Consider the following 25,134-nt stretch of genomic DNA (forward strand, 5'->3'; position numbering starts at 1 on the left):
CTGGTGGCGTTTTAAAACACTGATAAGCTTCAGTGTCTCAACTAGCCATTTTTTTTTTCAGTTTTAATTTCCATATTGCTGATGGATTTTTATTTCCAGCTATTCACTTTCAAAGGGTAACTGTGCTTTTGGCACGTCCTCTCTCTCTCCGTCTCTCTCTCTCTCTCTCTCTCTCTCTCTCTCTCTCTCTTTCTCACTCTCTTTCTCTCTCTCTCCCTTTCCTCTTCCATCAAATGAGTCCCAGTGCCAATATTTATGGTATGAAATTCATTTTCGTAGGGTGATTAGCAGAATATTTTGGACCCAAATATGTATCCCAAACTTATTAAACGTCAAATCCAATTACGATCTTCTGATGGATTTAACGTTTATCGTCGATGACATGACCAGCTTTCAGAGTCTCGGGCAAAAATAAAACTCCCGACCGAGTCTGGATTCCAAGCACAACACGTATACTGTGGCGGAGCAGGAAGAGAAAAGACATACTTACAGAGCGGTACCGTGTGAACCGGGCGAACTTAGCTATCTCTCCACACGTAGGTAGGTGCGCAGGCACATGGAGCCTTGGCATCCGCAGCAGTGTTCATGTTCAGGAGCAGAGTAAAGTGGAACGCATTAAAAATGGAGCAGACAGCGGGGGGAAACGCACATGCTCTGTGTCGATCGGATAGGTTTAAAGAGAAGACAGTGTGTCACAACCTTCATGATCACGACGCTCCGCTTCACAGCCGCTGTTTCTAAATACTTAAACAGGAGGAGCGGGTTGAGTTCATGTTCATGTGTGCCACAACGTAACATGAAGAAGAAGGCCACAGACACCCCCACCTCCCCACCCCGTCTCTCTCTCTCTCTCTCCCCCCCCCCCCACCATACACACCACCACCACCACCACCCTTCAACCAGACCCTTTGAGGAGGAAATCTGAAATCCCTCAAAGAGCAACCTGGAGGTGATGGGGGCCAAACACCCCCTCCAGGAGGAACAAGGCTGGGGAACCTTAAGGGGTGGGTGGGGTGGGGGGGGGGGGGGGCCCTCTCAGCGGGGGTATGTTGGGGGGGGGGGGGTTGTGAGGGTGTATTCGTTCTGCCCTGGGGCGGGCGGCCACTGGAGACCAGAGAAAGACGAGTGATGAGCGTTTGAGATGGGCCCGCTAACACAACCAGGCCTGACAGCCAGCCTGAATGCATTTGCATGTGATAGGGGCTGGGGAGGCAGCAGGCTTCTCCTCCTGAGGAGGCTGTGAGGCGGCCGGAGGCTGACGGACCACAGGCCTCCCAGTGACGCGTCCTGGTGACAGGGATGCGGGGTGGACATGTAGCCGTGGTGACGAGGATGCAGCCGTGATGGGTGGCCTTGGCCCAGATTGTAGGCTAGACTGGTGGCAAAAGTGGGCGCCTAGTCTTCAGCGTGGAATCCACTTTTCCTCTCTTTCTCTCTGTTTTAACTCGGCATCAAAGTGGGTAAAAAAAAGTGGGTAAGAGAATTATGCGCTCGCTGTGAAGGTGTTTCAGTAAATAATTAAGTTGTTTATTTCAATCAAAAATTTAAATGCGCAGTGATATGAATATTGATGCGGTTAAAATTGCAACTGGGGAGAAAGCTTAGCGCTTTAAGATTCCCCTCCTGTGCTTCAGGTGTCGTCGTGACGATGCCTTAAAACATTCCTCACCCAGATATTTACTAAGCAGGGACTAACCCAAATTAAGCAAGCTGGAACTCTCCCAGCCTGTCTCCCCATTTATAATTTATTTCAGAATTAGCATCAAAGTGTGCCATTTAGAAAAAAGACTGCTGGGAGAAACCTGGCCTTATTTACTCAACATCCTGACTGAATTGTCCACAAATAATGTCAAATACATTTCGACTTACAAAACTTGGGACTCTCCCCACAGCTTTTTAAAGTCTTTTTTTTTTCTCTCTCTCTTTTTTAAGTGACGTGACTAGCCCTGCTCAAGCAGGTTATGTTGTACGCTGTCCATGTCCAACCTCATCGCGCACCTATGATGACCTCAGTGGTGAGTGTCGCTGTAATGGTCACCACACCTACAGCGCCTTGCCCAGAACATTCTGGAAGGCCCCATCACCACGGAGATAGTCCGTCCCCTCCCGATGAGTCATGCTCACGGTGCCAGGGTCCTAGTGTCACCTGCGTCAGTGGGCCGGGAGGGGTGTGGAGACGACGACGACGGGGGAAATGACCTGACCATCACAGCCAAAGTCACGCTTAAAGTTTCCTTCAACCACTCCTTTCTCTGTCTCTCTTGTGTGTGTGCATCTGTGCGTGTGTGTGTGTGTGCATGGGTACGTGTGTGCATGTTGTTGTTGCGTGTATGTGTGTGTGTGGGGGGGGGATTTTATAACTCTGTGTGAGTGTATCAGTGAATGTTTGTGTGTGTGTGTATGTGTGTTGTTGATTGTGTGAGTATGTGTGTGTATGCATGTGAATGTGTGTATGTGGTTGGGTGTGTATGCATGCATATGTGTGTATACTGTATGTGTATATGTTGTAGTGTGAATGGCTTTGTGAGTGTGTGTATGGCTGTGTGTGTGTGTGTGTGTGTGTGTGTGTGTGTGTGTGTATGCGTGCATATGTGTGTATACTGTATGTGTAGATGTTGTAGGGTGTGTGTGTATGGCTGTGTGTGTGTGTGTGTATGTGTGTATGCGTTCATATGTGAGTATATTGTTGGGTGTGTGCCTTTCTCCCACTCTCACTTTGTGAGAACTCCCCCAGACTCCCTTTGGTCATGGCATATGCTTCTTAATGATCCGGCGCCAGGGAGCTACCACGCTGTCATTTCCCAGGGGGCCGTGTGCTCATCTGTCGCGTGGCGGGATCCAGACGGGTGTGAGGTACTGCTGCCCACCCGCCCGCCCACCCGCCCGCCCGCCGCTGATGCTATACCCATCGTCCCTGACTCTCTAAATCACGGCCGTTTCCTGTACGGCCCTTACATCACCGCTCCCCATCTCACACACACACCTCCTCACACACATTTACTCCGGTTGCATCATTCATATTTACCTCGCCGAGTGTGCGTGTGTGTGTGTGTGTGTGTGTGTGTGTGTGTGTGTGTGTGTGTGACACTTTAGCTCATGCTGAACCAAGTGTCTCTGCTGTGGCCTAATCCAGATTAGGATTTGGTTCCATTCTCCACCACATGGAGTTGTGTTCGCTCAGGACCCTCTGCTAGTGTTGTGGAGTGAGTTACTATTTAGTAACAAATTGAATATTCCTGAACGCACGGGGAGATGAGGATGTTTGTAGGGTGCAGTAATCCAGGCTCCAGTGTTCTGTGTTCTTCTCCTCTCCCTCCCTTTCTGAAGTAATTCCATGATTGATTTTACCTTACAGGGGTGGATAATCTTCTATTAGAAGAGTTAAGACCTACGACACAATGACATAAATTAAAATGGGGGACAAACTGTGTGAGTGTGCACAGGGGTGTGTAGGAGTGTGTGTGTGTGTGTGTGTGTATGGGTGTGTGTATGTGCCTTTGGGCTGTATAGTAATGGAGTTACAGTACCTGCTGTCTGGTGTACAGCAACCCAGGCCATTCATCTATATTCAGCTGTATTCAAATTATGCAATAGACTGGCGAGATAATCTTAACAGATTCACCAAAGGCTTAAATTAAGTAAATGTGACGTTTAGCGTCGGTGAAAGGCTACCAAAGTATGCATATCTTATTACCTTTGATGTACAAATTCATTTTAATACCGAAGAAACTCCGAAGGAAGCCCTATCCTTTCCTGTAGTACTGCCGTGCAGCAGAACCATATTGGTTAGACACAGAAATGTGTCAATTATTTATCTGATTCTGATCGATCAGAAAACTGAACAAACTAAAAAAAAAAAAGAAGATATTTGAAGAGAGTAGGGTAAGCTGTTGGGGACACATGACTGATGATGACTTCAACATTGCGTGGGAGGGAGACAAAACAAAAAACGGTCACACTTTATTTGGATGGTCTCCTATAGAATATCGACAGATGCTCAGATTCTAAACACACTTTATTTGGATGGTCTCCTAAAGAATATCGACAGATGCTCAGATTCTAAACACACTTTATTTGGAGGGTTGTCCTATAGAATATCGACAGATGCTCAGATTATAAACACACTTTATTTGGATGGACTCCTATAGAATATCGACAGATGCTCAGATTTCAAGCACACTATCTTTTGAAGCTCTGTTAACTACAATTTATGGTTAAGGTTAGGGGTATGGGGTTGGGTTTGGTTAAGGTGATGTTCAGTGAACAATAAGAAAGACTGAACTTGAATTTCAACCAACCATCTGTCCAGTCTCTAATAGGCGGACTATCCAAATACAGTGTAACCGAAGAAGTGAAGAAGAAGAAGAAGAAGAGAAGTGTGGGCAACATGACGTGACACTGAGGTGGTTCTCGCTGCACCTTTTTATTTTTTGGCCAGCAGGGAAATGTTTGTCTCATCTGGCACGGAAGTCACAGGAAAAGAGCCCTTAATGCATGAGCTCATGGAGGCTTACGCCCTGAGAGGCTTCCCAGGTCTGCGAGAGAGAGAGAGAAAGAGAGAGAGAGAGAGAGAGGAGAGAGAGAGAGAGAGAAAGGAAAGAGAGAAAAGAGAGAGAGAAAGTAGAGAGAGAGAGGAGAGAGAGAGAGAGAAAGGAAAGAGAGAAAAGAGAGAGAGAAAGTAGAGAGAGAGAGAGAGGAGAGAGAGAGAGAGAGAAAGGAAAGAGAGATAGAAAGTAGAGAGAGATAGAGAGAGGAAAGAGAGAGAGAGAGAGAGAGAGAAAGGAAAGAGAGAGAGAAGGAGGAAGGCTTAGAAAGAGAGATAGGTAAAGGGAGAGAAAGGAGAGTTGGTTATTATTGTGTGCTTGTGACATGTTTCAAATTGTAATTGTTATTCTCCATAAAAGTATTAGCACTTGCTTTTTTCCATTAAGTCCAACCAAATACGCGCGGTACTTTGTCATTTTGGCTGAATGAATGCAGAAGCTGTGAGGTCAGTGTGTTGTCACAGCACAGAGAGAAGACGCAGGACCTATGAAAACAGACATCTTCCCCAGGCAGCGGTTCGGCGGAGTTAGTTAGCCAGTAGATGTGTGTGTTTTTGTTTCCTCACACACTGATTATATAGAACAAACCCCTGTTGGAACGACGCAGTGCAAAAGTGTCTGCGAGCAATGCGATCAACAATTGTTTTGGAGGCGCACTAGTCAATAGGGACCGGGGTTGGAGTGTGTGAATTTGATTATTGTGTTCGCTTAAAACGGTTCAAACTGTTTACAATTAAGATGGACTAAAACACACAGTGTCTGCTTGCATCAGTATGACTCTGATGCCTTGAAGTTTGAACACGCACACACACACGCACACATGCACACACACATACCCACACTCTCTCCCTCTCACACACATGTATATATATACACACACACACACACACACACACACACACACACACACACACCCCTCTGCTTCGCTCCCTCCCCTTTGTGTCCACATGTTCCCAGAATGCAATAAGTTTACAGAAGCCTTTCAAACTTAGAGCTTTGTATACAGCATGCTCCTCATTTTTCAAAAGGCATTCAATTACTTGCTTTTCCAACCCAGTGTAAATATTTTGTAAGGCAATTGGTTTACAGCCATACAACAGTTGCCTGGAGCCAGGGCCTTTTAATTTGATACAATCTGCCTTATTAAAGCCAGAAGAAGAAGAAAAAAAACGGGTGGCTTTTACACTAGGACTGCACTCTCAAGGGACGGACTCTGTTATATTAGAGAATTACTAACCCTGAGTTTGTGACAAGTCCTCTTCGATAGAGAGAGAGAGTGAGAGAGAGAAAAAATAAGAAAGGCAAAGAAAGAGAAGCCCTTGTTTATCAATTATTTTAACATCATAAAGACGAGGCTTGTGCAGCGTAGGAGAAGGTTTGTTTTATCTCCCTTCAAAGAGTTCAGCTTTTCCATCTCTGTGCGAAAAAAAGTAAAGGTTTGCGTAAACATATGCAGAACATCGTCTCCTTGAAGACAGAGAGAGAGAAAGAAAGAAAGAGAGAGAGACAGAGAGAAAGAAAGAGAGAGAGAGAGAGGCGACGGGAGTCTTAGGATTCAAGAGCATGTCTGTTTCTTTACCCTTTTTCTTTCTTGCCTTTCCTTTCTTATTCTCTCTCTCTCTCTTTCTTTCTTTCTTTCTTTTTTTTAAACAAAACAGGCCTCAAGGCTTGTGTACTCACTGAATAACCCTGTGTTTTGACAAACCTAGGTGGAACCGAATGTAACAAGCAGGCTGTGTGTTGTGTGTGTTGAGGAGGGAGGGAGCCTTTCTTGGCTTTGACAGCGACGGCTCCCTGCCCATTTGATGTGTGCTCAGCGGTCAAGGATAATGGTGCATCGTGGGACCGTTGTCATCTTTGTCAATAGAATGGCCAGGGGGAGTCCACGCGAAGCTACCTTTGTAGCCACTGTTCCCTGCCTTTTCTCTTCTTCTCCAGAGCCCCTGTGTCAGCTAGGTCACCGCGTTCCATTTTGATGTGTCCCGATAATAGCATCATGTATAACCAAAAAAAAATGTGACAGGCCATCCTCGGCTGGTTCTGTTATTTTTTTTTTGCTTTTTGCTTTTTTTTGTGTGTGTGCAGCTTCCCTGAATGCTGTCTCTGTGTATGTGTGTGAGTGGGTATGTGTGTGTGTGTGTGTGTGCGTGTGTTACATTACATTCTCCCTCTCTCTCGTTCCCTCTTGCTGTCTTCATTCATGTCTTCTCAATGTCAAACAAAGCCTTGAAAAGCACTGATCATTTTTTTTTGTTTGGATTGAATTTAACAAGATTCCTTGCTCTTTGATGTAATTAAGCTCCTGAGGCTTGATGTGGGGAAACCCAAGTTAATTTTTCCAGCATTGCGGGGAGCTATCACTGCACTTCAGATGTCAGACACCCTTTCAAGCTTCACGGCACCTCATTCCGTGCTCGTGTGAAAAGGAAGGGAAGAGAAGGAGAAGAAGAAGAAGAAGAAGAAGAAGAAGAAAAAGAAGAAGAAGAACAAAAACAAACGGACTGCCTCTCACCCAGCTCCGGTCTAATGGACCTGCTTATCTTGACAGAGGGATCCCCTGGCCCCTCTTACCGCGGCCCAAATTGCCCACCTGTAGGCAGCAGAGAGGAAGGGCTTTGGCGGCGGTTTGTGAAGGCAGGCTCCGCCGAACGAACAACCTGTGTCGCTTTTCTTCCTACCCCCGCCCCCCTTAATGACATGTCAAAGATATTTACAGCGGACCATTTACATTTGGCAAGGTTGGATCCCTGCCATTGTCGCTGATAAAAGAGAGAGTGATAGAGAGAGAGAGAGAGAGAGAGAAAGAGAGGGAGAAAAATTATTGACACCATTTGTATATATGGTCTGATGGGCACGTCCAGGGGGGACTCCAGGGATGAGTCTGCCTTGCAGAAGATGGCATTGATAGAGAGGGAGACACGCTCTACCCTTGCACTAAACTCCCAGCCGAGGAGCGCCAACACCTGGGGAATAACCACATGCTCTGTTTCCTTCTCCACAGCCCCAGATGACAGTGGTGGCAAGCTCGTTCTTTGATAGATGAAACCGGAATGCCATAAATAAAACATTAATGTGAGTAAATTAATTTTGCATTTTGCCAAGACTTGTAAATGACATTCCACTAAGGCAGTTTATTTTCCTTTTTCTTGCTGTGTCACAAAAATGTCTTTAGTGTTAGTCAGGAGTATTCAGACTTATACTAAGGAGACACTAAGTCCCCCCTCCACCTCCCACCCCCACCCTCTCACCCTGTGGCACAGAATAAGCATTCCAGCTTTGACAGACCTTCAGCAGATGTTAGAAGTACATTGCCAGCTACAAGGTAAGCAAGTTCAGGGTCGCAATTCAATCTCTTCAAAGAGCTGGCTTTGACATTAGGAGCAGGGAAGGCTTGTGCCGACCGTGGGTGAGTAAAACAATAAGCTGTATTTATTGCCCATTTGAGGAAGGTTTGACGTGTCGACCAAACAGTAGGCCTTCATCTTCTACCATATTAAACTGTCACAGTGCTTAACTTTAAATTAAGGTGACACATCAGTGACTCGGATGTCACTAATAGCGCTATGGCGACCTGCTAATAGAACTAAAATATGACACGTTTGCTTTAACTAAAACCTTGCTGTCAGATTACTCGTGACATCTTAAACTTTTCTACATTAATATGACACTTGGAACAAATGCATTCTTAGGGGAGAAAGGCTCAACAATTCAGGGGACTGTGAAAAGGACATAGGGGGGTGGAGGAGTTGGTGGAGGGGGGGGGGGGGCAGCTGAGTGTTCAGAGCGTTTGAATAAAGGCTGATAGTTTCTGAAATGAACTGCTGAAAGTAAATCCCCTCCCTGCACATCGCTTTGGGTGCCGCAGGGTGGCCATGGGCTTGGCAGCACGAATGTTAGGTGTGCTGACCCTTGACCCCACAATCCCCACTATAGAAACATGAAGTACACAAGTGTGTGTGTGTGTGTGTGTGTGTGTGTGTGTGTGTTTGTTGGAGAGGGGATAACAGTATTTAACAATATATTAATATGACAACACATTTTCCAGGTGTATCATTGGTGTCAGAGAATTTAGTTATATCCTGATCGTGGATTACTTTTATGATCGTAGGTCAAATTTTAAAATGAGTTATATAATAAGTCATATATATATATAGTTATATAGCTATATAACACAGGAAGTCTATGAGGTTTCTAGACAGTGATCTGTCTTAGTGTGGAGGACTGCAACAGAGGACTTGGTTGGGGTTCGGCACACCGACATGAAGAGCGCCACCTAATGGTGATTAAACAGCATATTTAACATGCCCTGTAATTCATGATTGCAGGTGATGTTTGGGACAGACGGAGGGAGACAGAGGGGCAGGGAGGTTCCTCTTCAGAAATCTGGCTAGGAATAGCTTGGTTAGCAGCTCTTGATTGTTATTAAACTTTAAGTTTTTAGCTAATTTGCCACCATGAAAAGGCAGTATGTTTATAAAAAGGCATTAAGCCCCTAGGCTTGACCACTGATTCACGGATTCAAAGCTGAATGCTTCTGCAGATTCGCTTAAACGATCATTATAAATGAGCACAATTTGGGTTACTCGTGATTCAGATTTTCTTCAATAAAGTCTACTTAGTTCCAGAAACTCCCAGATTAGGACCCAACATTTGCCCACATTGGCCGAGTCCACAGTGTACATTTCCAATTAAGAGAGCAGGTTTTGAAGGACATGGACCACTGCCTCATTCTATGTGTATGTGTTCACACACACACACACACACACACACACACACACACACACACTGCAAAACCACATAAGCTTGGCAAGAAAGGGGGAGCAGCAGTCTAGATTTTCAACAATGCTTACATTCTGAAAAGAAAAGAAAAACAATAGTAACTGACAGAAAAGACTTCAGGAGATGGGCGTTTACTTTCAAATGACAGAATTCAAGCCACAGTTTATGAAAATAAACAGGAAAACCTATAAAGCTAACAATTAAATCACCCTTGATAATCTTGGCAGCAAATCACAATAGCTGCTTTGTGAGGTCCACAATGTGACATAAATATTTGATATCAAATGCAATACATATTTGAGAAATACAGAGAGAACTCGCCGAAGCAGTAGATTATTTGTGTCTGTGGCATAAAATAAAAATATGATTTGATGGACGTAAGAAAAAGCATAAATAGATAAGAGCTAAAAATAAACTACACAGAGCCAGCCCTGTTTTTCATGAGTTTCACAGGGCTAGTTCAATTGTCTCTACGTGTAGGATTGATAAGGTAGGCACACATACAATACACACACATACAAAACACACACACAAACACATTTTGCAATTTAAACACAGTGCACCAATTTGTGGGTCTGCCCTCAGACGGATAAAAAAAAAAAAAAAAAAAAAAAACCTTGAGTCGCTGTCCCCTCCTTTAATGTGTTTGCTAATTGGAAAAGTAGAAACGTAATTCCCCGGATTATAATTTAAAATATTCCAAAATGCTAATCAAGGGAGTTGCAACTAACAAAAGGATAACAAGACGGTCAGCCAATTACACCGTCCCCCACCCTCTTTGAGAGGCGAGAGAACCTGCGCCTGAGTGCGACAGAGTCTCTTTTAAGCCGGGTCTGAGAGACACCGCTCAAGCTGTGAGAGGTGCAGCGTTGCCCGCGAATCCTTGTCTGCCTGTCTCACAAATATGTTAATTAGAGTCCAGACGATCACACTCTTAATTAGCACCGGGCTAGGTTTCATTTGATTGCGGTAACCGTGGAAAAAGAAGGTTTGGCTTTTTTTTTTCTCCTTCTTTTTTTTTATATATATTTGAATGGAAATTTAAATATGGCCTCAAGGTGATTGCGGAGCATTGTTGAGATACTGTACTTAAAGGAACTTTTTTTCACCCCTTTCTTTGGTTTTTCACGGGCTAAAATTCACGTTACCAGGATTAGACTGCCATTTCCGATAAAGCTTTTTTCCTATCATTCTTAAGTGCTATAATTGAGGTGGAATGCTGTATCTCACCCTGTTCAAGGGTGAAGTGGAGTTGCGTCTGCCTGTATAATACATCTTTTTTTTTTAGGTCGACTGTGCCTATGCACAAGGGTTTTACATGCACCAGTTCTTTCAAACTTTTGTGTTCTAAGTGTATGGATTAAAAGGATACTAATGGTATCCAAAACAGAAATCTAGAACATGCTGTATTGTATGAGCTGTTGCTAGAACATAAATCTAGAACATATTGTGTGTTCTTATGAACATTCTGAGATCATTCTGTCAGTATGGACCTATACACACTAATAAGAGCATTAGTCTGTACGTGTATGTGGTATGTGTATTATCGTCATGGACTAATCTACATGAAAGGGACAAAGCACCTGGTCATTTCACCTGAACATTTGCTATGTGACTAGACTTCTCCAAATTTAAAATACCCAGCTTTTAGCATTTACTGATTGAAACATAATATTTAGACATTATGACAGGGAAATACTGTAATTGTGCGCACATGAAGCCCATACATGTACAGTTCTTAAGGAAGCCCATCGGACTTACACGATGTACACAGGGCAGTATTAATGAGTGCAAGGGTGTTTCCGATGTAAGAATCAAATTAGCCACAATGAGGCTTGTAAAACGGACAAATTAGCTTTTAGGATTTTCACATATGCTGCGAATACAATGGGGGATAGTATTTGCCTAATTTGCCGAATGCAAGCTCATTTTCACCAACGTAGAGAGGTCTAAATATCACTTAAATTTCAGACTATTTTACAGCTCGTTTAAATCTCTCCATTCGTCCTTAAAAAAAAAAGCAGCTTGGCATATTTATTGGCGAACTGTGCTTAGCTTCTCCCTTTCGTCTTGAAAGATAGTTCCCTTGATCCCTTACACAAACACAATGACCTAAATATGAGGGGCTGTAGGGCCGAGCTTGGCTTTCTAAAGACCCAACCCAGGGAGAAACAGCTGTATCACAAAGCAGGGCTCCAGAATCTCTGTCTGCCTAATGCATACACAACTCCTTGGGACTCCGGTCAGACCGCCAAATTTCATAAACACTTCCTCGGTTTGCTCTGTTTGTTCGACAAAAAAATACCTTTTGTGGAGTTTTGTTTGACATAATATGTGCAGGTTTTTTTTTTTGTTGAAAAAAAGCACTTTCAGTAGTGTTTGCACCAGAGCGGACCATGGCTATAAGTCGTCGAAATACTGTGTACGCGAAGTACGTTTAGATTCCTCTGACTTTGTCGAGGAATGACGTGTTTTAAATATTGATAAACATGCCATATGCCCGTACTCAACCTTTTCTCTCGTTTTCTCTCCTTTTCCAACTGCTTCTCAGGGAATGCAGCCTCACTGTATTCAAACAAAACCTTAGACTTTTTTTCCCCACTGAAACTGTTGAGATTATAGGTCATGGCAAGTCATTTACTGTACAGCGTTTTATAGACACGGAGGCTCCAGTGACCTGATGTTTCCTGAGGTGGAAGTGGTGGTGTGTGTGTGTGTGTGTGTGTGTGTGTGAGGGGGGGGTCGGTGGGAGCGGAGGAGAAGGGATGGGTTAGGTTGGCGGGTGAGGGGTTGGGGGCGTATAGGAAGGAGAATTCCCAATTTAAGAGCTAAGCCAAATCTGGTCCAAAAGAGTCCCTCGAACCGTGCTGCGGAGCGGAGAGAGAAAGAGACGTTTCTCACCGAGATCTACTTTAACACGAATGGCGATCAGCCAACGCTCCCAGGCATCTCTTTACAATGATCCTACAGCCACACTGTAGTTCAGTACAGTCAGGTCTTTATATTATGCAGATAAACTTCCAACAAAGCCTATTCAGGGCCTCTCGGAGGTCCCTGAAGCTGTGCTGCTTTTCTGAGGGAGAGAGGCATTGCACTGCAGACACACATGCACACACACACACACACACACACACACGCAAACACACACACACACACACATACAATGACGTTTCCACAAGAAACTCAATAAATAGAAATAAAATAGAACGCTCTCGCTTTGACTGAACAAAGCGTCCAGATCAGGTACGCCACATTCTGCCGTGGCATCTTTTTTCACGTCTATTTGTTCTGTTTCACTGATAATTAAAGACAAATACATTACTACACCACTGCTGCACTCATAATCGCAGGATCCGTGACTCCGACCGACATCACAACCACAGTTGGAGTATGCAAAAAGAAAACAAAAGAAAAAACACCAACTGTGCAAGTGCAGTTGTGAGCCCAGTTGTACTTGTGTGTGTGTGTGTGTGTGTGTGTGAGGAGGGGGGGGGGGGGCATAGGTTCCTTGGGTGAGCTTATCATAGGAAAACATGCAGGAGCCAGTTTGTACCCAGTGAGTCTATTACGGAACAAAAGGGTCCAGATGTGACTGCTAATGAAGCCAGCATGCAGTGGAAGAAACATCCTCATGGCCAGCATTCATTTAACCTAAGGTTCTCTGTCTGACTAAATGTTCCCTTACAGACGATTAAGTTTACATATGTTGCCTCTGTTCTCCACCCCCACCCTCTTCACCGTCTTAAAGTCCTTTTTTATTCCTTTTTTTCTCATCTTCACATCCAGAGACGTCAGAAGTGCGAGTTCTTTTCTCCTGATCGCAGCTGTGCCACCCGTGCCACCCGTGCTCCTCTGCCAAAGATGGCGCACATGACTGAGATCCGGCTCCGATTCGGCTCCGATTCGGCTCCGATCTGGCTATGATCCGGCCCATTCCAGGAGCTGCTAACTGCAGTGTGATTTTGCCGAAAGCCAGGAGTGCCCAAAAAAAAAAGGGTTGCACGCACGCGTTACAGATGACATGCACTGTGGTTGAGGCAAAGAATGGATGCTGTGTGCACATTCTACAGCACAGACACATGATGGAAGATTGCCTTGTTGGTACACAGATTTACGATTACGTTGCGACTCGTTTATCAAACTAAGTAAGATCAAAGTGAGCTTTATCACTTCGTACTTTTTTTAATGAGAGTCACCCAAACAACACTACACATTTACACATTCTGCATGAAGCATTTAGCATAGGATATATAGTGTTTTAATCATTACACAGAGCAGACTGTTTTGTTCATGGACTCATAATTGCCAAAGGCTTAGACTTGGTGTATTCCGACTCGGTAATATAATAAGCAATAGTAATGTTATATTTCCATTCGTCTTCCTAGTGAAGCCGTGGCGAGGGCTTCAGGCTGGTGAGCGGGCGTTGTAATGAATTCAGTGATAAAGAGCTCTTGAACTTAACATAACTTTTAAAAGTATGGCACCCATCAGGAGCGATGCCTCCGAGACACATCAACTCAGCAGAAAGGGTTGAAAGAGTGGCCGTTATCGAAATTTCATTAAACATCACTGGAGCAGAGACCACGTGTCTGCATGTGCCTTCCAAAAGATTTATTTTGTGTGTGTATGAATGTGTGTGTGTGTGGGTGTGTGTGTGTGTGTGTGTGTGTGTGTGTGTGTGTGAAGACTATGGGAGAGAACAGTGAAACAGATTTCACCCCCACCCATTTTTAAACCATTTTTTCTGGGGTCAGAAATATGCATGTGATATGATTGGATGGGATTTGTGTCCATCAGAGTAACTTGTAAAAACAGAGCAAGTGTCTTTGCCTTGTCAAACTGCAAGGGTATTTTACTTTGATATGGTGGAAGAAAGCAGAAGGGAGAGGGAGAGGGAGGGAGAGAGAGAGAGAGAGAGAGAGAGAGACAGAGACAGAGACAGAGGAAGCGAGAGATAGATGCAAAGAGAGTGAAAAAAAAATCTCCTGTCAGCCATTCTTATATTAAATATTAGAATTTTCATTGTTACCAAGACTTGTGCTAAGAAAGCATAAGCCTCTTGACTTATGAATTTTTAAAAGTATTTGAAGCAGTGAGAGGCTTCCAGTTTTCAAGGGGTTGACCTTAATCTTTAATAGGTCTCCGAGACAGGTAAAGTGATAAATGTATTGGAATGATTTGGCCCCTGCTGAAGAATGGGCGCTCTAAACCCCGGCTTCCTAAAGGGCTTGAATGCTTATCACCGGCGGCAACAGCACACTTTGCGCAGGTTCCAGGGGAGCGGGAGTGCGGCCGGCTCCAGAAGGGCTAACGCATAGATTAGTTTACAAGTTTGGCTCCATTGCCAATTGGATTAAGCCCCATCACGCGGGATGCTGCCACATTGTTTGACAGCCCTACATACGGTCAGTTTGGGGTAGAGCTAAAGTGTGATGGACTTACTCAAAATCTGCACCCCCCCCCCCCCCCCCCCTTATTCTCTCGCTTTGTTTGTGCTTTTTTAAGGGGGGTGGGGGTTCAATTTGAAGTATTATGACAGTCATGTCAACAGGATAAAGTGTTTCTTTTTCTTATTTTAGAAGCTGGATTTCACCTCTTAGTTGCCAAACATGGTACCTTCAATCCCCCACCCCACCCCACCCCTAACACACACACTTCTTTTTTTTTTTTGAGCGATTATTCTCTAGAAAGATTGACCGTGCCAAAATGGATAATCTTAACTTCGACAGGGAGAAACGTGCACATTCATCTCAAACAATGCTGAAGCTGAGCATGGCTGAAGACAAAATTTCATTCTGCGGAAGCGGTTTGTTTCTCCGCCGAGCATGTTCTCTCTAGTTCCCTCTAGTTCCTTCTAGGCCTCACTTGAGGGAAAGGGAGATTGTATACTTGGCCCTGTTTAAACACATGGATGAGCCTAGGAATTGATGAACCTGGCCAAAGTGTGAACAGACTTGGGTGAATGATGTCTGTTCAAATATATACATTTTCACAGTTCTGCTTGAAAGGTCTACATTTTTCTCTGCGGGTGAGTGATGAATATGCTTCAACTGAAATAATATTTCAAAAGCCATGAGCTGTCAAGTAGTTAAATGCTAACAAAGTGTAATTTGTGTGCATATTGATTTGAATGTTGAAGTGCACTTGTCCTCTTCCCCTCCTCTATTCTTGAAAGAATTGAATTATTATTTATTTTTTCTTTTGTTTAGTTTGGTTAAAAACTAGTTGACCAAAAAAGAAAAGAAAAAAACCCACACATTTTTGCAAGTTAGGGTTTAAATGAATGGCATTCGTCATTCATATTAGACCTTTCTCTTTAAACTGAATTTATAGCTGTTATTTTGTCCCGAGCGCTGTGAGAGCCTCTCCCCAGCAGCCCCCTGGGCTAGAAGAGAACAGGAGCGTGTTAACCGTGGATGAAATTAACTGTGATGTACACACAAAAGCCTCCGCGCCATTGTTTCAGCCAGGATCAGAGAGCCCGGGTCAAGAGCGACGAGTCCACCAGGACTGCCTCAGGGGCTCATCCCACCCCACCCCAGCCCACCCCAGCCCAGCCCCTCCCAGTACCCCCAAACAGCTCCACGCTGGGGTGACCGCACCGCTCCCTAATTGTTATTTCGGTACTCCCCTCAGTGTTAGGACAAACAGAATGGGTCTGATAGGTCTGTAATGAGGGGCTGTGTCCATGGGGACCCAGTCGGTGACTTCTAAATTCATTGCCCTTGTTATGTAGGTCTGGCTCAGAGCTGCGCTTTTACAGATGTCAGTAATAGGGCCGTAATAGGGATCCATTACCCTTAGGTAAGAGAGGAAAGCCGGGGCAAAGTGTCTCTGAAGATTACTGCCTTCTCTCTGGGCTGTTACTCCCTCCGACTCGAGCGTCGCCCTTTTTCTTTTGTTTTCTCCCTTTTTCGTTCTTTTTTTTTTTTTGGGTCTCTTTGGATGATTATTCTGGGTCTGCCGCCAAGGTGGTCGTCAAGTTATGTGGGGAAGGAAAGCGAGCGAGCGTGCGTTATAAATTATCAAAGAGTTCTAACACAATGTTTTTGTTGAAAATATTTAATTGAGCGCCTCAGTGCTGGAGAACGTGAGGAGGGGAAAGGGAGGAAAGCTAAGAACAATAGAATAACAAATCACCCATCACCCCGGGACAGAAGGTAGAGAGAGTCGAGCTAAACTAATGAGCCCATAAGAACTTGCCGCAAATGAAACGTGTAAATACATTGATCTCTCTCTCTCTCTCAGCAGTCTTTTTTTTTCCTCACATTTTTTCTCTCTCTCTCTATCTCTCTCTCTCTCTCACACACACCCCACCCTAATGGTTTCCTTATGATTTTTACATCACAGAAATAAAGTGATTGGAAAAAACCTGTTCTGTTTGCACCAGCTCTTGCCTCTTAGTAAACACTCCCCCTTCCCTCTTTCCCCTCTCTCTTTCTCTTCTCTCTCTCTCTCTCCCTCTCCTCTCTTCTCTCTCTCCCTCTATCTTTCTCTCTTATCTGCTCAGTGCCTTCTCCCTAGGCAACGGCAGATTTTTCATTTAGCTAAAAGCTCGGTAAGAGGTCTATGAGAATGATAATCCTCGCACAGGCCGCAGCTGGCACCGCCGCGGTGCAGATGATTAGTCGAACGCTCCTCCAGTCGACCTGGAGAAATTCGCGCAGTGGGAAGTTAACATCCGCTTACTGTCTTTCGCGGGCTGTGCTCATCACTCCCGCGTCTGACACCCCAGAATAGAGAGAGAGAGAGAGAGAGAGAGGCCCTGCCTGCCATAATGGATGGGGGACAAGTCCCAATGTGTGTGTGTGTGTGTGTGTGTGTGTGTGTATGTATGTATGTATGTGTGTGTTCATGCTGTGCGTGTGTTTTTTGGCACCCCAATAGTATCAGTCTTGGGTGTGTAGGCTGATCTCCACGACCTTGCATCAGATTTTTAATTGCCTTTGACTCTGCTTCACTGCCCAGCGTTGAGGGTCTCTCTCTCTCTTTCTCTCTCTCCCTCCCTCCCTCTCTCCCTCTCTCTCTCTCTCTTTCTCTCTCTCCCTCCCTCCCTCCCTCTCTCCCTCTCATTTTTCCCCCTGTCAGAGTCAGGGGTCTACTGCAATACGCAGGTGTGAGCAGGGATTCCTTCAGACGGAATTAAGCGGGTGAACAGTAGAGCAGGTTCTGAATGCCTTTATCGCGTGTGTCTGACAGGTTTAAACGTTTATTCAAGGTCCCATCCCTAATTCCCTGAAGCAGGTGTAAGCCCCGGTCGATGTTTGAATTATCCAATCGAGTAGATATGCCCATAATAATTTGGGGCTAAGCTTTTCGAGGTGGAAATTGAATCAAGCAGGGTAATGTTTCCTCCGGTAATCCACCTTTCTTTTTTATTATTGTCAAAGACAAATGCACGGTTACACGGTTTTCACTCTGAAGAATTGAACAGTTTTATTCATAAAGTACTCAGTGTCACTTCCATACGTGAACTAAACAGCAGTCAGCAAATGTATATGTGTCTGGCAGTATTTCCCCTTGTCACACGTAGAAACTCTGTCTCTGCCACTATTAGCCTCTTCAATGTTATGTACAGTTGACGTGCATATTCCTAACATGTACCTTGTAGGCCTTAGATGTGAAAGCCATTATGCAAATGCAACTGTCAAAGCCTTTTTGAGGGCTCCCGCTGTGTCTCGCGCGCACAGGCCGAGCAGAAGTTGCGGCTAAACCAGGCGCGCGTATGCGATGTAGAGCGTACGGCCTGGCGTGGCGTGCGGCGTGGCGTGCAGGCCTACGGGGCCTCATGTGTGGGGGCTCCGTGCAGCATGCCGTGGTCTGATTCGCTCCTCTTCGAGGTAATTGCTATTTAATCATTGACACATGAAGAATGATTCTCCTGCATGAGCTGTCATACGTGGCGAGGCTTGGCGGCCTTTCCCTTGCCTCAGGTGACGATATTACAGTCCGACAGGGCGAGGGCCATATGTAGATGCACAGTGAACTCTAATCGGCTCGCATTTCTCTGCCCCCCCCCCCCACCCTTACACTTCTTTAAGATATGCTTCATCTGCATGTAAACATCCAGCCCACATGTCCACAGTGTTTTTGAGCGGTCTGAACTTTATACAGTGGTGTTGCTGCCGGTTATGGTGGTAGATTGTTTGCTTTGATCTTACTTCCTGAATCATGTGATCTGCGGAATGCTGGAGCTGCCTTGTTTTTCTTTCATTCTGTGACACAATTTGGAGAAAAAAAAAAATATTGAAAATATCCTGTGGGTGCTGACAATACATAGAGAGTAATTTCTGAGAAACAGACTGAATGGAAGCGTGACTGAGCTCGGAACATTGACCAGAGGGCAGAAAGGGATCGCCGATGGCAGGATTGCATCTCGAGGTCTGAAACGTAGTTTTTTTTTTTCTTTTTTTTTTCTGGAGTGTTCATACTCGCTGGATCATGTGACGGAGTGTAAAGCCTTCCATTTCACAGTCACACAATGACACATTTGTCTTTAAAAGTTCACTGTGGTACGACCCCATCTCCAAAAACAAAAACAAACGACTCCCCCCCCAAGAGCATTCAGTTCATAGTGGAGCATAACAGTCATTTATTTGCCCACAACACAGTCAGAGACAAAACTGTGGCTTTAGGCTCGATTATTCCGCTCAGGACCAAGACAATGTGTCATGTAGTAGATTCAAGTAGTAGGTTATTATATTTCCGTCATGAAGTTCTCATATTACACAAGTTCGTATTGTATTTTTGTCTGTTATGGTTTATATATTATCAGGTCACAGCTGTGATATTGAGAGAGACCTATCAAACACAGCAGTGCACAAAACAAAATTCATTACACCTTAAATGCCATTGTAAATAACGCTAAAAGGTGGAAATCCGTGCACAGGAATGAAATCTAAGAACAAAAGCCAGTGGAAAAAAGCAGTTCCATCTTGAGGAGGTAAAAAGACGAAAAAGCAGGATAGAGAGATTATTCATCGCAGGCTGAGCTTCTCAACACTCAACGCCGTCTGTCTAAGTCTTTCGAATAAGGTTGAGTATCGCACCTACCAGGCAGATCGAATTTGAAACATGACGTGCCAGATCTTCAGATGTTTCCCCCCCTACTTCCAAATAGCTTAGGATTATTCTCCAAGTTAATACCTGTGGAGGCTGCAAAGCCTGAAGGATGGGATTAGTGGCTATGGCATTTTTAATGTGTGACACACTAATCACACGGAAGGAACAGCACTACTTCTCCATATAACTTTCGGCAGGAGAGAGAGTGAAAGAGAGAGGAGGGGGGAGGGTGTTTGAAGGCTTACTGAAACCTGCTGAAGAACAGACGACAATGACACATTGTCATATGAGGGTGAGGAGGAGAGCGGAGAAACTTAACTGAGGAGGTTATAGTTTGTGGGGTGTGGTGTGTGTGTGTGTGTGTATACCTGTGTGGTGGGAGGGGTGCCACCTTTAGCTGACACGGTGGATGTGGGAATAGCATGCTGAAAACACACACACATTTATACATGTCCATCTTGATAATACATTTTCAATCTGGTGAGGTTTCAAGAAAAAGTATTCAGGCATACAGTGTATGTGTTTGTGTGTGCATGTCTGTGTAACATATCCTTAATTCATCTTGCCAATCAGACTACATATTTCTCACCTCTTTTCTCCTGTCATTTCAAAATTGAACCATTAGACAGGAATGAACTGATAATGACATGGGACTTTTAATGCAGCGTCTTCCTTCCTTCCTCGTCTGCCCTCATTTCCCAAGTTTCCCTTGGTCAACATGTCTGCCGCAGCAGCAGCAGTCCAGTGGACGAGGCCCTTCACTGAGTCAAGGGGCCTGAGATTGGACTGCGGAGTGGAGCGCTGACCCTGACTAAACCCACGCTGAAGCGTCCGCTCTTTATCGCCTGACACTGTTCATTACCGCTTAAAGCATCGGATGCCCTCGCATTATCTCTCTGCATAAAGTTATTCATTTTTTTTTCACCCCTTTCTCTCTCTCTCTCTCTCTCTCTTCCCCTCTTTTTCTCTCTCCCTCTCTTCATCTCTGCCTTTGTTCTTCTCATTTTTTGTAGGACCATGCTCTGAGAATGGGGAGGAAATCAATAATGGCCAGAAAAAGCCAGGGTCTGGCATTACTGACACGGAACAGAGCAAGGTAAATGATTGGAACTTTAATTACTTTGATCCGTCATGCATTGTAGCATCGTGTCAGGGAAGTCAATGCCATGACAGGCGGCGAACAAAGGCCGCGGAGCATTTTCATAACATCTTCACTCCTTCCTAATGGTTGATTAAGAAGGGTATCGAGCATGAATACACAAGACTAACAGCCTCTCTGGGATGGGTGTGTGTGTGTGTGTGTTTTTATATTCTCTCCCTGAACAGAATTAGAAAGTGCATTTTAGTGGGCATGTTTTTTAGACTCAGTTTTCAACATGTGTGACGAGGTGACTGCGCTTGATTGTCTGAGGGGCTCTGGTGCTGTTTTGTAAGTTTGTAAGATCAAGTTTGTGTGCTAATAGTTAGAGTTGAAAAACAGTGTGCCATGTTTTGCTCATTTGAAAGATATAACATCACCACATCCTTTTTGAAGATCTTCTGGAACATTCGGTGGAGTGCTACATTTGTGCCTAATTTCGCCCGAGCAGACCTCCAGCAAACAGGGCAATAGTTTTTTAGTTTTTTTTACAAGCCTACTGAAAGTTTGAGCTTTCTCACCTATCACTTTTCCAGTCTTGATAACTCGCTGTTTGAAACCGGTGAAGGATCTACAAGAGTCCATCCAGCATTTTAATGTTCCTTTCTGTCCTCACCACCACACCCCCGCCCCCCCGCCCACCCCCCCCATATCGGAAAGAAATGAGTCTTTTTAATTCATGAATATTCTGGCACTTAGCAGAGGGCTAAATTCCCAGAATTGTCTTCGGAGCTGATGAATGGGCAGCATGTGGGGGGATTTAGAAAGAGACATTAATCTGAGACTGTGCTCCAACAACCAGGAAAAAGAGGGAAGAACAAATTGTCATTGATAAAAGAGGAGAAATCGAAAAGTTAGATTACTACATTAACGTAGACAGACATCACTGATTCCTTTAACAATCTCCATGTTTACTAAATCATAGTAAATAAAATGTATATAACGACATTCTAATCAAGGGCAAGTAGTTACTTTGCTTTTCAAAGTATTTGTCAGACTGTTCAATCATGACGATCAATAAATAAAATGACTGGAATAAAGCACACAGCATAACTTTGCCCTGTGTGGTTTACGAGTACAGGAGCTGGTTTCTTCACGATGAGGAGTCCTAATCAGCGATCACACAGTGCTGCGGTGCTCCTGGGGTTATTTTAGCATGACTCGGAGCAATAATTCTATTTTCATGCGCTGAGGTTTGGGATAATCCCGACCAGTGTAACCAGTGGGGTGTGTCTGCTTAATACACTTTGCTTTGGCATCGCAGGAGAGGGGAAACACTCCCTCTGTTTCACTCTTGTTCTCTCTCTCTCTCCCTCTGTTTCACTCTTGTTCCCTCTATCTCTCCCTCTATTTCACTCTTGCTCTCTCTCTCTCTCCCTCTATTTCACTCTTGTTCCCTCTCTCTCTCTCTTTTTTAACTCTGGTTCTCTCTCTCTCTCTCCCTCTTTTTCACTCTGGTTCTCTCTCTCTCTCTTTCTCTCTATCTATCTCTCACACACACACACACACACACACACACACACTTATATCCATAAAACCAGAGGTTCTGTCTGTCTGTCTACTGTCTCTCTCTCTCTATCTCTCTCACACACACACACACACACACACACACACACACACACACACACATGCCCTTATATCCATAAAAACAGATAATCTGTCTGTCTCCCTCTCCCTTAAATTTACTCTCAGGCAAAAATGATCAGAACGGCACTTACTGAAATTTGGCTAATGGATTCTCCTGAACTAAGTTCATATCAGAATTGCCTGAGTTCTCCAAATTGAGAAATGCCAGAGTTCTCTAAAATGAATATAAGTAATATATTTAGAAAAAAAAACTTAAATGTGGGAACACCAGAAAATTCATACTTCCTCTCTAATTTGTATTGATGCCCTGGAAGAAAGTAGCATGGCTTTGCAGTTCTCTAAGAGAGAAGATGTTTAAATGGAGATTAATTCAAATTTCTGCTTGCTCAGTACTTGTAAAACTAAAGCAATTTATATTCTTTCTCTTAACGATCTCCTCTCCCTGATTGCAGTAATGTAATCTAATTGTAATTATGATAGTATCAGAATCACACAGACCTTAACATGATTGGAACTACTCATTGCATTAAAAACTAATTTTTGAATAATGATGAAAGGGGCTGTGGAAAATGCGGAAGTATTACATTTTTTTTATCTCTGTTTTGAGAGGGGATCGTGTGTCCCCCCCCCCCCTCTAGCCAACGGCGTGCACAGGATGACAGTGACAAGACCCAAAGGGGGCGGAGAATGAAGCCCACCCCAATTAAACATATCACCGCGATCAGTGGCTGCCAGATAGCGCATGGTTACGGCAAGTTCACAGCCAGCCCTTAAGATCAAAGGAGAAACACTTAGCGCAGACGAACGTATATAGCGCCGTGTGGGATAGCGCATAGTTGTGGCAATTCACGTATGGCTATGGTTAAGTTCACTGCTAGCCCAGTGAGATCAAAGAGGGGAACTCTCGGCACAGACAAAAACGCACATAGCATCATGTGGGCTAGCATGTGGTGATGGAAAGTTCACTGCCAGCCCCTACGATCGAAGGAGAAGCCCAGGCGACATAAAGTACATAAAGTTATGTGGACTGGAGTCTATATGGCTGCTGTGTAGTGAAGTTGAAACCGTCATGCAGGGCAATGGATCAAAACAAAGTGTTAGTAACTTTTCTTCAGTCTCAGAGAAAGCAGGCCACTGCTGTTTGTGTGTGGGTGGGTGGGTGCATTCAAAAAAAGTCAGTTGAAGGAGGACATTTGTCTGTATGTTTTTCTTTATGGAGAGCTTTCCATCAGCCTTTCCCCCCCTATCCACAGGTCTTATGAGAAGTGATGGGAGCAGCGCAGTGCTGGATTGAAAGTTCATGCTCTCACTAACTACATTAGGACAGGCACTTTCGATTCGCTTTGAGAGACTGGATAGCACCTGGATATCGCCATAGGCGCCAGCCGCACCTGACCTAGTTTGCCCGCAAGGCAGCCGCAGTTCCCAATAGGTTTACGATATTGAGACTCATCACCTTTCCGGAGATTTCCACACTGCTCCTAGACTTCTGGCGGCCATATTCTCACTGATAAAATGACACTTAGCCGCCGTGGTCCGAGGTGAGACAGCGATTTCCCGGCAGCTTTCACCGGCTAGGACCCAGAAGGTAAAGCACTTAATGTATGAAATGATTTCCTCATTGAATGCTGGGTAACGGCTGGAGTGGCTAGCTAACTGGTTCGGGGTTCGAGAGGAGGTGAGAGGGAGAAAGTGATCCACCCCCACCCCATCCGAAGCAGGAGGCAGAAAATCGTTTACCTGCCACCGTCTCCTCTCCTCGTCTCCCAGCAGCACCCCATAACAGGTAGCCAAAGCAGCCCCCCCCCCCAAACCCCCCCCCACAAATCTGCATCCCACAGCCGTGCGACGGGATTGGCTGCCTGCGGAGGCATGGGCTATTTTTAGGGGCGAAGAGGCGCCCAGGCAGCGCTCCAATCGGGCCCAGCTTTAGCACACAGGCTAATGCATTTCAAAGGGAATTTGAAGGGTTTGATCTGTGCCACAACAAGAATACACAAGGCAGATGCCCCGCTCATGATGCACACAACCGACACGCGCCGTATGGGGCTCGTCGGAGATCTAAATGGGATTTCTGGGTAATGTATGCAAAACGAAGGGGTGGAAACGAGCTGTTACGATTCCTCACTGTTTTTTTTTTTTTTTTTTCTTATTCTAGTGAATTTTGTCAAACGTCTGATTAACTTGCCTTTCTTTTTTTTAATCGCTGAGGAGATACTTATCCAACCTTAGAGTTCCCAAAGCATACCTAAAGGAGATTAAATTCAACACTGCACCTCGCCATCCTGTTGAGCTAATCAGTTCACGGAGACCGCCTCCTCTCCACCCCCCAACACCTTCCTTAAGGAGCGCCGGATACTTAAGCAAATGATGTCATTTTTCAATAATTCCCTCCCCAGAACGAAACCATCAGATACTGAGAGATGGAGGGGAGAGTGGGAGCAAGGTGATTATTTCCTGACGTGAGGGCCTTGCCAGCTTGCCTTTCTAGTCACAGCGTCAACAACCTCTTACCATTTAAATAGTGTTTCTGAGTCTGCCACAGAGAGAGAGAGAGAGAGATAGAGAGAGAAAGAGACAGACAGAGAGAGAGTGAGAGAGAGACAGAGAGATATATGCATATTTGTGTGTGTGTGTGAGAGAGACGTACAGAGATGCATGTTTGTGTGTGTGAGAGAGACGTACAGAGATGCATGTTTGTGTGTGTGAGAGAGACGTACAGAGATGCATATTTGTGTGTGTGAGAGAGACGTACAGAGATGCATATTTGTGTGTATATTTTGTACGTGTTCATCTGTATGTTTGCGCTCAGACTGTCAACTAGTTGCCCTCAGACCTTCTCTATTGAAGTATCAGTGTCTTGCTCAGAATCAGTGTCTGCTGCTGGAGCTGCTCATTCTTCTGCATGGGTAGCAAAACACTGCCCTGTGGTTTGAGGTGTTTTTTTAACATAATGGGGGGTGGGGGGCTAGTGTGTGTGTGTGTGTTTGTATGTGTGTGTGTGTGATGGGGGGGGGGGGGGCT

The sequence above is a fragment of the Clupea harengus genome, chromosome 21, assembly GCF_900700415.2.
Source record: "Clupea harengus chromosome 21, Ch_v2.0.2, whole genome shotgun sequence".
NCBI classification, from domain to species: domain Eukaryota; kingdom Metazoa; phylum Chordata; class Actinopteri; order Clupeiformes; family Clupeidae; genus Clupea; species Clupea harengus.